The 13,847-nt window shown below is 35.3% G+C and overlaps 1 protein-coding gene across 4 annotated transcripts in view; it reads right to left on the bottom strand.

The window, feature by feature from the left end:
* LOC23687995 (protein split ends) overlaps positions 1-9,275 on the bottom strand; it is a 44,253-nt gene extending 34,978 nt beyond the window's left edge. For 3 of the 4 annotated variants that reach the window (XM_021842581.1, XM_021842583.1, XM_021842582.1), the window contains exon 1: positions 8,661-9,275. The gene's annotated coding sequence lies outside the window, so the exon portion shown is untranslated. The remainder of the gene's footprint in view (positions 1-8,660) is intronic. The other variant, XM_021842585.1, reaches the window with a different exon arrangement.
* Between the last annotated feature and the right edge of the window lie 4,572 nt (positions 9,276-13,847).

The following is a 13,847-nucleotide window of genomic DNA, read 5'->3' as shown; positions in this document are numbered from 1 at the left end:
CAAATAAATTTGAGATAGAAACGTGCATGACGTGGGACTATCCATTATTAACAGTTTCTCAAATTGTCACCCATTTCAGTCCTTTTTCCTCTTTCTTGATGCAATTTTATTGTATGGAGATTTCAAATATTTAAATAGATTGTAAAATTTTGCTGGACCTTTTCCCCTATTCTTGCAACGGGACCTAATCAATGGCTGTTGCTATAATCTGTCCAATGTTATAGAGTTTGAGAGATAATAGATAATGTACCAAATATGACGAGATCGATAGCACAGAGAAACAGACGTAACACTTAGAACACATCGTGCTCAAAATCATAGTGGCGAAAACATGTACGCTCAATGCTAAAATCACTGTAGTTGGCCGATGGACCAACAGGTGGCGATAGTGTGTAAACGTCAAACACGAACAAACGACGCGAGCGCTATGGGTGGTGGATTGACCACCTACCATATATCCAAATCGATCGTTAAAAAGTTGGTCGATGGACACCCAAGTAGCACACGAAACATCTTTCAAAGATATGCTTTTCAAAAATGGTTTCAATCGCGTATCAATAAAAGCATCTGTAACTTACATGGTTCTAGTTCGGTTGCATATCAATATCAAGGCTCATAAAGTTTCATTTCTGATCCAATGAACATGCATTTCACTTCTTGTTTGACGTTCAACATTTTTGAAACGACAAGATTTGCTGCAAATCTAGCGTAACATTTGAAAAGGGCCTAACTGCAAAATGTAAACAAACTTGATTATTCATTATTCGTATCATTTTTTACGTAAATTACTCCTACATACTCTTACGGGCATGCAAAATGCATTATTAATGGTAATTTTATTCAAATTTAAAAGGGCCTATCTGAAAATGATAAAACTAAGAGGGCCTAACTGGTCATAAGAGGGCCTAACTGAAAATTTCCATCAAAATCAGATTGGCCCTTCCCTTTGCATTTTTAATTTTCCTCCATATTTTTCAATATTTAGCCATTGTATAGTGTTTTTCTCACATAGTGGAATCAGCATAACGTAAAAATTGAGAAATGCTCGATTGAAGATTCTGTAACATATTGATTGTTACTATTTTAAACTCATTGCTATCTAATAGTTTGAAACTTTTGTTCGACACTCATAGTCTATTACTGGGCTCTAACATCCAACATAACATAAAAACTAGTAAAAAATGTTGAATTCAAACATCATCGGCAGATAGGCCTTTTACGAGTCTTCAAACCAGTTAGGCCCTTTCAATTAGGCCCTTCGATTGGACATGGTTTCAGTTAGGCCCCTCCAGTTAGGCCCTTTTATTTAACATAGTTCCAGTTAGGCCCTTTTGGAATTTGTTAATTTTATTGATTATTGAATAGATTTTCAAAGTTTTAGAACAAAATCAATCGATTATGTGAGAAAATCAACATTGAATATTGGAAATTCTTTATTGAAGATTCAGTACTATATTGATTATTCATAATTCAAACCCTTTCTCCTATTTACTAGTTTTATACTTGTGTTCGACACTCATGATAGTCTACTAGGTGACCCATAACGTTTTAAATCTTAAATAACAAAACAACTCGTGAAAATGGTTGAATTCAAACATCATCGGCAGATAGGCCCTTTTACGAGTCTGCAAACCAGTTAGGCCCTTTCAGTTAGGCCCTTTGATTGAACATGGTTTCAGTTAGGCCCCTCCAGTTAGGCCCTTTTATTAAACTTAGTTCAAGTTAGGCCCTTTTGGAATTTGTTAATTTAATTGATTATTGAAGTGATTTTCAAAGTTTTAGAACAAAATCAATCGATTAGGTATGTGAGAAAATCAACATTGATTAATAAAAATTCTTTATTGAAGATTCAGTACTATATTGATTCCTATTTCAAGCCCATTTTCTTTTTTACTAGTTTTATCATAATCTTAATGCGAAGTTAGTTGAAAAACTGATTTTTTATCCTGAAAAAAAAATCAATTACATTAAAAATTTTGAATAATTTTTATTTGTGAATTTTTATTTGTTGCCTCTAGTTGTGGATCGAGTTCCAAAAGTCGCGATTTTCACAAAAACAAATTCGTTTGTTTTTGTAACAGACCTGCAAGAATTCTTCTTATACTTCTTCTTGGCATTACGTCCTCACTGGGACAGAGCCTGCTTTCAAGCTTTGTGTTCAATGAGTACTTCCACAGTTATAAACTGAGAGCTTTCTTTGACAAGTTGCCATTTTCGCATTCGTATATCGTGTGACAAGTACGAAGGTACTCTATATTCAGGAAAGTAAAGGAAATTTCCATTACGAAAAAACCTGGACCGACCGGGAATGGAACTCAGATACCTTCAGAATGGCTTTGCTTTGCAGCCGCGGACTTAAACTGCTCGGCTAAGGAAGGCCCTCAAGTATAAAACAAGTAAAAAAGTGAATGGGTTTGAAATAGATATAATCAATAAGGAATCAACCGAGAATATCCAACATTTCTCGATTACTTTTTCAAATCGACGTAAGTAACTTTCATACGGTTTTGAGAAAACTAATTGAGAAGAATCACAACCTGTATTCTAAAACTGTTTTAAAATGAATCATCTTTTTAACATTTTTTTCGCCGTGTACATCGCTCAAATTTTGCATACAATCAGATCGCGTTCAAAAACTAGGTAGTTTCTATTAATTTCAACAAAAATAATTATAACAAAATGATAAGCCGTTTCATACAGTTACTTTCGACGTTTTTCTACCAGTGTAAAATCGGCTCAAGTAGTGTTTTGTTTTGGTTCGTGGTTAAGTCACTTTGTCTCTCTATATAGCGGGGCGGCGAAAGTAGTGGTTAGGTTGCGAAAGTTGAAAATCTTACTTTCGTCGTTTTGTAAATCCGGAAATTAAACGTTCTAAAAGTGAAAAGTTGAGTTGGTGTAGAGCGGTACGTGTAGAATTCCGCCTGCTTAACATGTAGGATCGATAAAGTAAGTTTGTATACTTTTTTAACTTGAGTCTGTATGAATAAGTTTTCGAGATTTAGCTATTACATTGTTTTTCTCTCGCTTTATTTTATTTAAGAACTATGAAAATCACTTCAATAAGCAATAAAATCAATAAATTCCAAAAGGGCCTAACTGGAACTATGTTTAATAAAAGAGCCTAACTGGAGGGGCCTAACTGAAACCATGTCCAATCGAAGGGCCTAACTGAAAGGGCCTAAATGGTTTGAAGATTCATTAAAGGGCCTAACTGCTGATGATATTTGAATGCAACCATTTTCACGAGTCGTTATGCTATTTGAGATTACTAACGTTCTGGGCCACGTAATAAACCATAATGAGTGTCTAACACAAGTATAAAACTAGTAAAAAAAGTAAATGGGTTTGAAATATCAATAATCAATATGTTAATGATTTTGTATAGAATAGTTTCCGTTATTTAGCTTGTATGATATTGTGTTGTTTTCTCACATAATCATTCAATGTTGTCGAAGAATTATGCAAATCATTTCAATAATCAATAAAATTAGCAAATTCAAAAAGGGCCTAACTGGTTTGAAAATTCGTAAAAGGGCCTATCTGCGGATTATGTTTGAATTCAAGCATAATTCTTCAATCCGACGTATCTGCAAAAATAAACAAATCGAGATTTGCTTTGCATGGGCTTGACAAACGCGTAATCTACATATTGAGCCTATAAAAGTATTCCTAAAACCATTTTTCACTTTTTTGAAATAAATTTCAATTCTGCCCTATGTGCACTTTACTCAGTGTTTCAATTTGGCTGCATACACCCTACGTTTCTAGAGCGACTCAACTGTCAACATTTTTCATTCTAGCATATACACCGTACATATGCTCATAGTAATGCGACCTATATGCAAAATCAATACATAAAATTTTAATCAGCAGATACGTCATACTGTTTGGGAATCACTAAACATGTTGGAAATCGAGATATTCGGATTTCCACAGTTGCAGCTAGCTGACGCGTCGGCAAACTGATGTGAAACACCATCAATATTCGGTTCTAGACAATATTTCTTACCAAATTTCTCACCAGAACTGTTCTCCATCTACTTTTCTTATTCACGGCTCCGTCAGGTGCTCCTGTTAGTTAAGATGAAATTGGAATCATTCGGAAACCAATATTCGTTGTATAGTTGAACGTAAAAACTAACTTTGTTAAGTTTTATGGGAATTTGCAAACCGGTGTATGTGCAACTACAAAACAATACTGGTGTATATGACGTGACGCATGTGAAAAACGAACTGTCAAACCGACGCATCAAGCAAGGTGTATGTATCAATCAAGGTATGATATCGACGAACCATCAAGGTGTATGAGAGCAGCACAAAGCAAAAGGGTTTATTCGATAATTTTACCAGTTTTTCAATCTAATCCAAAACAAATCCGAATTGTTTAATAGTGGTTAGAAACAGTGTTCTTTTTTCAACTTATAGTAGATACTGTAAAAGAAAAAATGCAAAACATTTTAAATAGGATTTAAAATGCTTAACAATATATTGCATTGCATTTTTCTCGAATCCTTCCGAATGTTAGTTACGCCTATTTGAAAAATCATGCTTGAATTGAACTATTTTTACAAGTTATTGTGCTATTTGAAATTCAAATCGTTGTGAGCTATGTAATAGACCATTATAAGTGTCGAATACAAGGGGTTATCCGAAAATGACGTCCATCAATTGGGGCCTCCTCCAATGGGGGGATGTACGAAAATGTGACAGTGCATGGATTGGGTATTGGAAAAAGCGTGACAGAGGGGGTAGAAGGGTTCTAGAAATCCCGAAAAACGATGGACGTCATTTTTGGATCTTCCCCAAGTATGAAACTAGTAAAAAGCGAATGGGTTTGAAATAGGAATAATCAATATGGTACTGAATCTTCAACCGAAAATTTCCAATATTTAGCTATTATATAGTGTTTTTCACATAATCGCTAAATTTTGTTCAAGATTTATGCAAACCAATACAAAAATCAATAAAATTAGCAAATTATAAAAGGGCCTAACTGAAACCATGTTCAATCAAAGGGCCTAACTGAAAGGGCCTAACTGGTTTGAAGATTCATAAAAGGGCCTATCTGCCGATGATGTTTGAATTCAACAATTTTTACGAGTTGTTGTGTTATTTGAGATTAGAAACATAATGGGCCACGCAACAGACTTTAATGGGTGTCGAACACAGGTATGAAACTAGTAAAAATGCGAATGGGTTTAAAATAGGAATTATAAATATGGTACGGAATCTTCAATTGAGAATTTCTCAATGTTTACGTTTTGCAGATAGGCCCTTTTCAAATGTTACGCTAGAAATGTCCTTTGCAAATAGCAATGAAGTCAAGTTTGTCAAGATGTTTCCAGCAACTTTTCAAACAAACTCTTGAAACTTCTCCCAAAATGCCGGTTTTAATGTTATGTTTCAACTTACTTTCATTTAAAGCATCCGCAACTTGCATTCAATTTTCGTTTCCATACCCACAACTCAAGAAGATTCATCCCAGTTGCGACCAAGTTGCACTAAACTACGTGTATGACAGCTAGAAGTTTGTTTGTTTGAATCGAGTAGCAATATGGTTGGATTGCACCTTACGTATCATCTAACAACGAAAACATGGTCTAGCAACAGTTTGTTTGTTTGAATGGTGTTTCTCATATGTTGCGCAGAAGTGTTTGCAAAAAGTTTAGATTATTTCAGGCGTGGTCTAATTTCGACAGTAATGAACTTGTATTCCGAAGGGTGCAGTAAAGTTATAAGCAACAAGCTTTGATTAATGGGCCATGTGGTCGCTTTTATAGTGCATTGGCGAAGCTATTGTTCGAAGAGCTGGTGGAGTAGTGAGTAGAGGAGAAGTTTAGTGATCTTGAGGTCGGTTTTGCGTTGCTATTCAGTGCAATTGAAAGTCATATTTTCAACCATTGACAACTTGGATTAGTTTCAAGGGGTTATTTTATACTTGAGTTGAAACAAACTGTGCTGCTTGGGCAGCTATGAGAGTGTGACGTCTGTTTGTCTGTGTCGATAGTCTAATCAAAAATAAAATGAACTTGATCATGTCCCTTTCCATTACTAAAACTATCTTGAACTCATTCTCAGGTACATACCTTATAAACTGAACATGCTCATTGATATATGTCTATCACATTCACAACGAAAATTCTATTATGCCATTTTATATAAGAAAAAGGAGAGGTCTCTACAACTCTCTTAAGTACGTATCACAAATTCCAGTTGTTGCTAGCAGGCTTGATAATACTCCTCAACATCAACAGGTGACATACTCTAACATAGCGTGCTGCTTTTGCCTCTTTACGAGGGAGCGATAAAATTATAAACAGAGAGGCAACTAAAATGAGCGAGGAAGATGCAGAACAGAGCAAAATTCCATAAAAAAGAGTGCCATCACAACTCTGCGAGGGCTGTTTTGTTCGGGCGGGACAAAGTGTGAGTAAATGTGAGCATAGTACCAAAGGCGAAAAAGAGTATCAGAAATAAACCTCGTATTTTTTGCACTCTCCCTCGAAACGTTTGAGGATCTGTGTTGAATCCTCAAGATCTGTGTTAAAACATTGAAATCGTTTCATTTTTGTATCGCAGAAGACTTCTGTCAAGCCTGGTGGCTAGGACGTGGCCAGAGCAACTCTAGACTGCTGAAAGATGGATGCGTCAATATCGTCCAACGGCCCATGCTAAGTTTGAAAACTCTAATTGATTAGCGGATAGGAAGGAGTCAAACCTTATTTAATCGTATATGACTTGACATCTATTATGGATCGTAGGTGATCAACACTAACATAATGCCAAAAATTCAACCATGAGGCTATTGAAAAACATAAATAACATAAAAATAAGTTTTTAGTTTAAATATAAACTAGCATTATAAAAAAATAAAAAATATATTATTTTTCGTGTTGATAAAAACGGAATAATTTGTTGACGAAATCGGAACGTGACAAAATCGGAGCGTGACAAAATCGGAACGTGATAAAAACGGAACATACCTGTACTACTATGTTTTTAGCGCTATCATTAGCTGTGTTCAACGAGCTGCTCGAACTTGGTTGCAACCACTTGCGAGTCAGCTTTTGGTGTTCATTGAGCCACTCCAACCTACTTCGAGTCGCTCGGGTTTGTGTTCATTGAGCCGAGTCCAACCAACTCCGAGTCGCTCGAAACAGGTTGGAAGCTAGAGTCCGAGCTAGTTCAACCAGCTCGCAGTAGCTCGTGTTTTTGACGTTTAAAAACGTAAACATTGAAAAAAAAAGCAAAATTCCGAAGCGATACGGATTGTTAGGTGCGCGAATTTTTTTTTCACGTGGAATTCCGGTAAATTAGTAAAAAGAGCGTTCATTGAGAAAGCAGCTTGGAGTTGCTCGAAGTAGCTTTGACAGTTATTTGTTGACAAAAAATACGAGCTAGTACAACCCACCCCGAGCAAGTTCGATCAAAGTCATTGAACACAGCTATTGTTAACATTCTTATATGTGATTTTTCCTTCTTTTGATCATATGCTGTTCTTTCTAATTAAGTTGTTAAACTAGTGATTGGCATTGTAAATACTAACATTTTCATCGACAATTTTGCCTTCTTTATGTTGGCATTATAACCGCTAACATCGACGATTTCCCTTCTTTTGATCACAAGCTCTTCTTTTAAGTAGCACTATTTCTCGATTACTTTTTCAAATCGACGTAAGTAACTTTCATACGGTTTTGAGAAAACTAATTGAGAAGAATCACAACCTATCTTCTAAAACTGTTTTAAAATGAATCACCTTTTTAACATTTTTTCGCCGTGTACAATGCTCAAATTTTGCACACAATCAGATCGCGTTCAAAAACTATGTAGTTTCTATTATTTTCAGCAAGAATAATTATAACACAATGATAAGCCGTTTCATACAGTTACTTTCGACGTTTTTCTACCAGTGTAAAATCGGCTCAAGTAGTGTTTTGTTTTGATTCGTGGTTAAGTCACTTTGTCTCTCTATACAGCGGGGCGACGAAAGCAGTGGTTAGGTTGCGAAAGTTGAAAATCTTACTTTCGTCGTTTTGTAAATCCGGAAATTAAACGTTCTAAAAGTGAAAAATTTAGTTGGGTAGGAGCGGAACATGTGGAATTTCGTCTGCGAAACACGTAGGATCAATAAAGTAAGTTTATTCACTTTTTTGACTTGAGACTATTTGAATAATTTTTCGAGATTTATTTTTCTATTTTTTTTTATGCCAAATAACCTTATGCCAAACGGCTTTATGCCAAATGACTTTATGTCAAACGGGGGAGCCCCTTATGAAAAAGAAAAATAAAATTGGAAATTATCAACTTTAGCTTAGTGTACTAAGTTAAGTTTTTATGTATGCTCCCATAAAATTAACATTACCCCTCCTCTAATAAGCTGGTGCCGCCTATGCTAAATAAGGAAGATCCTCCTCAACACTACTCGTTTGGATTTGATTCAACCTGATATTCAGAAACACAACATTAGTATAGCAGTGAACGTCAAAATGGATACGCAGCAAAATATCAATGAATTATTGTACGAAATTCACTTCACTATTCCATCCTAGGCGTAAATTCCTTCACTTCCGGATTGAGGCAAACCCAAATCATACCCACAACCAAAACGTAATAACATATCCTTTTCCATGCTATGTATGGTTGTAGAAAATCAATTTTACCTTGCAACTCAAGTCCGGATTCCGTCACGACAATCCCACTCTGGAAATGGAAAGTGTCTTCCTGTTTCAGTCCAGACTTTTGGGTGCTCTGGTGATCTGGCGCAGGAATGGTTACCGTAAGGGCTACTCCAGCATTCACATCAAAACACTTCCATATTCGATTGATAGAAAACACACGGGGCCCCCTTCGAATGCCCTTTTTTTTCTCTTCCACCCAGTGGGGCTACTGCTGTTATTGCGATGGGCGCTTCTTTTGGCTGACCAGAGGAACGCGTTTTGCTCCCTGCTTCCTTTGCGTCCGGCCGAAACTCGAGGAGAAAAATTTCTTTTATCCCCCTCACTTCGAAAATCGGTCCCCTTCACTAGTTTCTGGCGATTCCCAGGTGGAACCGTTTTCCACTACACTGGAACACCGTTTTCCGGACTCGACACGCGCCGTAACGCGATAATTAAAAAACGGAAAATCTGCACAATCTCGTTTTCGATACGATGGAGAAAAATGGTTGCCTCTTTTTTCGCAGCTTGCTTTGGGCCCGTAGAAGAGGTTCACTTGTGTTGTCGGTTTCGTCTCTGTTCACACACTACTCCTTCGTTGGCGCGTTCGAACGGATACTACTTTGAGGTGGTGGGCTCTCCAGTAGGCGAGTGCGAGTGAGTTCAAGCTGCATGCATCGAGCTGTCGAAAACACAGAGAGAAACACGGTGATAGTGTGCGTGAAATGTTGACTGTTTTGAAACTGTTTTGGCGTTTTGCCTGGCTGTCACTTTTCGGGCGGTCATTTTTTTGACGCGACGCGTTGGCGAAATTGTTTTGCTGCGACGCTTCAACGAGGGGTGATCAGTTTGGCACTTCAACACTCGGAAAAAAGCTACACCGAAGCAAAAATTACGTACACTCCCGTGCAAAGGTGTGGGTTCACCCTCTCAACCCTCAACCTATTCCAAATCAAACCCAAGTAAAATCCAGATACAATCTGAATCCAGTCCAAATCCTACCCATATTCCAATTAATTCCAAATACGATATACTGCTTTGCGATGAAAAATGGGTTAACCAACGTGCAAAACGCCAAAATGGGTTAACCAACGTGCAAAGTTTGATTTTTGACCAACTTCGCCGCGTCGTTATAAGCCTATCCATGAGGACTTTTCGTGATAGAACTGACAGCTAAAAGTGTGAATGCAACTGAAATGGAAGAGTAAACAAATCATTCGAGTGTTATCGGAGCTTTACATTTTCCTTTGTAATCGAAAGTCACTCCGATCGCGAAACGTCAAAAGCACATGGTAAACAAAAAAACCAGCTGATCGCAGCTGTCTCATGGATTGCCTTATAGTGCGCATCTATCCCCCGCCGCACATTGGGGAAATCCGAACCCAAAGGTGGAACAAATTGATAACTTTCACAATAGAAAAATAAAAAATAAGTTTTATAGCTAATTCGAAAGGATATTTTCTCAGGAATCGATTGGTGATGGTTTAATGAATGTGGGGTCACTCTGGGATAAGCTTTGGTGCCCTTTTTGCCACGATTCCTAGAAAATTTTTGATTTTCATGTTATTTTGAGTAAAACTGTTTTATTGTGGAGATTATTTCCCATGAAATCCATCATTTCTAGTCCATTCAACAATGTTTCACAGAGAACGTTATAAAAAGATGGAAATTTAGGGGATTATGGGGCCGAATGTACAATAAAATATTTTTGAAGAGGAATAGGGTCCTAAAGCCATGTCCCAATTTTAATGTCAAACGCTTAAGTTTAGGCCAAAAACACATGTTTACTCAATTTTTTAATACTTTTCGTTTGTTTAAGTCCAAAAAACACTTTTCTAAATTATTTTTAGATTTTGTCACATCCCTTGGCTTAAGCTCAAAATTTGGGTGTATTTTGTTTTCCGTGTCCCTTCTGAAATGTCCCCGATCACGCTAAGATCAGTTTACCCATAAATAGGTACTTGTTTTACCCATATTTGAGTTTTTTATACAAAACCTATTTTATGGGTAAATTTTACTGAGAAAAATTGGTAGAATTCACTCATATTAGAAATAATTTGAATTTACCTAATTATGAGTAGTCAATTTACCCATATTTGGATGAAAAACAATAATTTATTTCCCAGTCGTTTTAGTGACACTCGCACTTTGTTATCAGCTGGTATTGCCTACTTTTAATATTATTTCCTGATTCCAGCATTCCTCATTTTGTTTTGTAAGTATTCTAGAAATTGCTCCTGCGGATTATTATTCATGTTTTTTTTTATAATTTTTGAAACCGTGAACAGTGTTATGAAGAAGGAACTACAAATCGAGCTATCTCACTAACCTTGCAGGATTGCGGAATCTTTATGGTGAGTCCAAATGTTTTTTTATTAGCAGAATTGTTTAAGAAACCGCGAATAATTCTCTAATTATTTATTCAGAGTTTGGTCACAGCACAGGAAATCGCATGAAAATCAATCTAGTCTAGTTTTCGAGGAACCCAGAGCATTGCCAGGAAGTCCGTCCAGCCGTCAAGTCTGTGGTTCCTGGAGACATCTGTTGCTGATAATTGAAACTGCAAATGAACATGTTTTTGTACAAGATCATGAACATATATGTAATAAATGGATGATGTCGGTTTAAAAACTATTATTTTTTAACAATCTCTCGTATATTATATAGACATAATTAAACCGGAACAAATAATAAACAAATACCCATTTATGGGTAAAACCCATTACCCATTTTAAGAAAAAGGTGCTAAACGCATAAATGAGTAAATGCTACTTTACCCATAAAATGAGTGTGTGCACTTTTTGCCGATTATGAGTAAACTTTACCCATATTTGGGTAGACTGATCTTAGCGTGATAGGAACAATCCCAGGGTTAAAACTAAAAGCCCTGTGGTGTTTTTGCCGATTAAGCGAACGTCAAACATGATCAAAAGTGTCAAGGTTCATTTATGGACCCAATTTTTAAATTACAGTTTAAATATGATGTAGCCGTTATTTGAGCGGGAAAAATTGCTAAAATAGTTGCAGTAACATGCTCTTTCGTGTCATTAAATAAAAACAAGATTTCATTAAACATTTTAGGACCCAATTTTTGTTTTAATTTTTTTCAGTGTTTTTATATTGAAATAAATTTTGAAATAGTCTAATAATCATAAATATAGGTTGCAGAAATATGTTGTATTAAAATTTTTAGAATATGTATGATCATGATTTAATTAATTGAACAGATATCTCCGAATTAAATTTATTATGTACCTAATTGTTTATTCAGTAGTTGATACAGTATTTAAATCCTAAAACATAGGAGATTATGGGGATCTTTTACACATAAATAACAAAAAAAAACAAATCAAAGAAACAAATCACCCAGAATTAAATTAATTACACAATCATACCTGAAGAAATTTCATGAGAATTAAATTGCATTTTGAGAATTTGCGTGGAAGTGCCCAAGTAGCTCTGCCTGCACCCTACTACTGAAAATGTGATCATAAACAAACAAAGTCTTCCATATATTTCAATATGGCACATTTTGATTGAAGATGTAGTAGTTAATAATGCTTAATTCAAAATAAATTGACGCTTATATTGAGCTGTTCGGTAATCCAATCCGCATGGTTATTAAATTAATTAACTCATTACGCGTGGTAAAGATGGACATGGGTGAAATTATGAAAAAAATCCACGTGCTCGGCTGGGATTTGAACCCAGGACTCTTGTATGCTAGACGAGTGCTTTACCAACTAAGCTACTGAGCCCGTAAAGCGCTGAGAAATTGCGGTGGATGACAACATTTAGACCTGACCTGGAACCTGGAGACCTGACTATCGGATTGTTGTTTCTTTTTTCGCTTATGCAATTGGGCGAGGGAAGCTTGCTCTTCCACTACTCTTTCGATGGCCTTCCGTTGTTGTTGGCTGAATTATCCGCCAGACCATCGACTTCTTATCGTTCCAATTCTGCATCTCTGTTGGTACCGGAGCTTCTCCACATTCGATTCTGCCTGCAGATGACGGATTCCATGTCAAATCGGTCAGTCACAGAACTCGACCATCTTCGATTTGGATTAAATTTTGCACATGTTTTTGGTATGGTAAAATAAGTGTTTTCCATAGAAAAATTGATCATTTTGACTCAAGCGTAACCTTTGAAAATGGCCTATAAATGTTTGCATGCAACTTATTTGAAAAATTCTAACTCCGAAACTGTTGATTTTAGAGAAAAATGTTCTATGAAGAAGTTGTAGTGAACCGTTTGGACTATAAGAAAAAAATATACACTGGAAAAATATTTCATTTATTTTCATACAAAATTCAAATATTAAACTTAAATTTTAAATTACACAAAAACCCCATTTTTAATATTTTTTAAATTTTCACCATATAATCTTGATAGTAAAAACAGGTTTGGGACAAAGTTTCATGATGGAGAAATTTTTAATAAAAAAGTTTTTCTAAGAACAACTCTTGGACGATTTTCAAAATTTTGATTTTTTGTCTAAATAAATACGTTCTGATGATACAGTAAGCATCTTGAAATGATTCTAAGCCATAATGATTATATAAATAATTTCTCTAGAAGTAGCCATTTTCGAATTATTTCGAGTTTAATGCAAAAAATATTGTTTAAATATTAAAATAGGCCATTTTCATTAGTTATTCGCGTTTCTCCATTAATAATAATTCGTTTTCGAGAGTAAAGACCATATTACTTTACATTTACTTATTTTCCTTGATGGAGAATCACGAATAACCAATGAAAATGGTCTATTTTAATATTTAAATAATATTTTTTGCATTAAACTCGATATAATTCACAAATGGCTACTTCTAGAGAAATTATTCATATAATCATTATGGCTTAGAATCATTTCAAGTTGCTTACTGTATCATCAGAACGTATTTATTTTGACAAAAAATCAAAATTTTGAAAATCGTCCGAAAGTTGTTCTTAGAAAAACTTTTTTATTAAAAATTTCTCCATCATGAAACTTTGTCCCAAAACTCTTTTTACTATCAAGATTATATGGTGAAAATTTAAAAAATATTAAAAATGGGGTTTTTGTGTTATTTAAAATTTAGGTTTTATTTTTGAATTTTTTATGAAAATTAATAAAATATTTTGTCAGTGTATATTTTTTTTTTTATAGTCCAAACGGTTCACTACAACTTCTTCATAGAACATTTTTCTCTA

The sequence above is a fragment of the Aedes aegypti genome, chromosome 2 (genome assembly GCF_002204515.2).
Source record: "Aedes aegypti strain LVP_AGWG chromosome 2, AaegL5.0 Primary Assembly, whole genome shotgun sequence".
NCBI lineage: Eukaryota > Metazoa > Arthropoda > Insecta > Diptera > Culicidae > Aedes > Aedes aegypti.
Note: the sequence above shows the minus strand (reverse complement) of the source record. Positions and strands in the feature narration are given on the sequence as shown.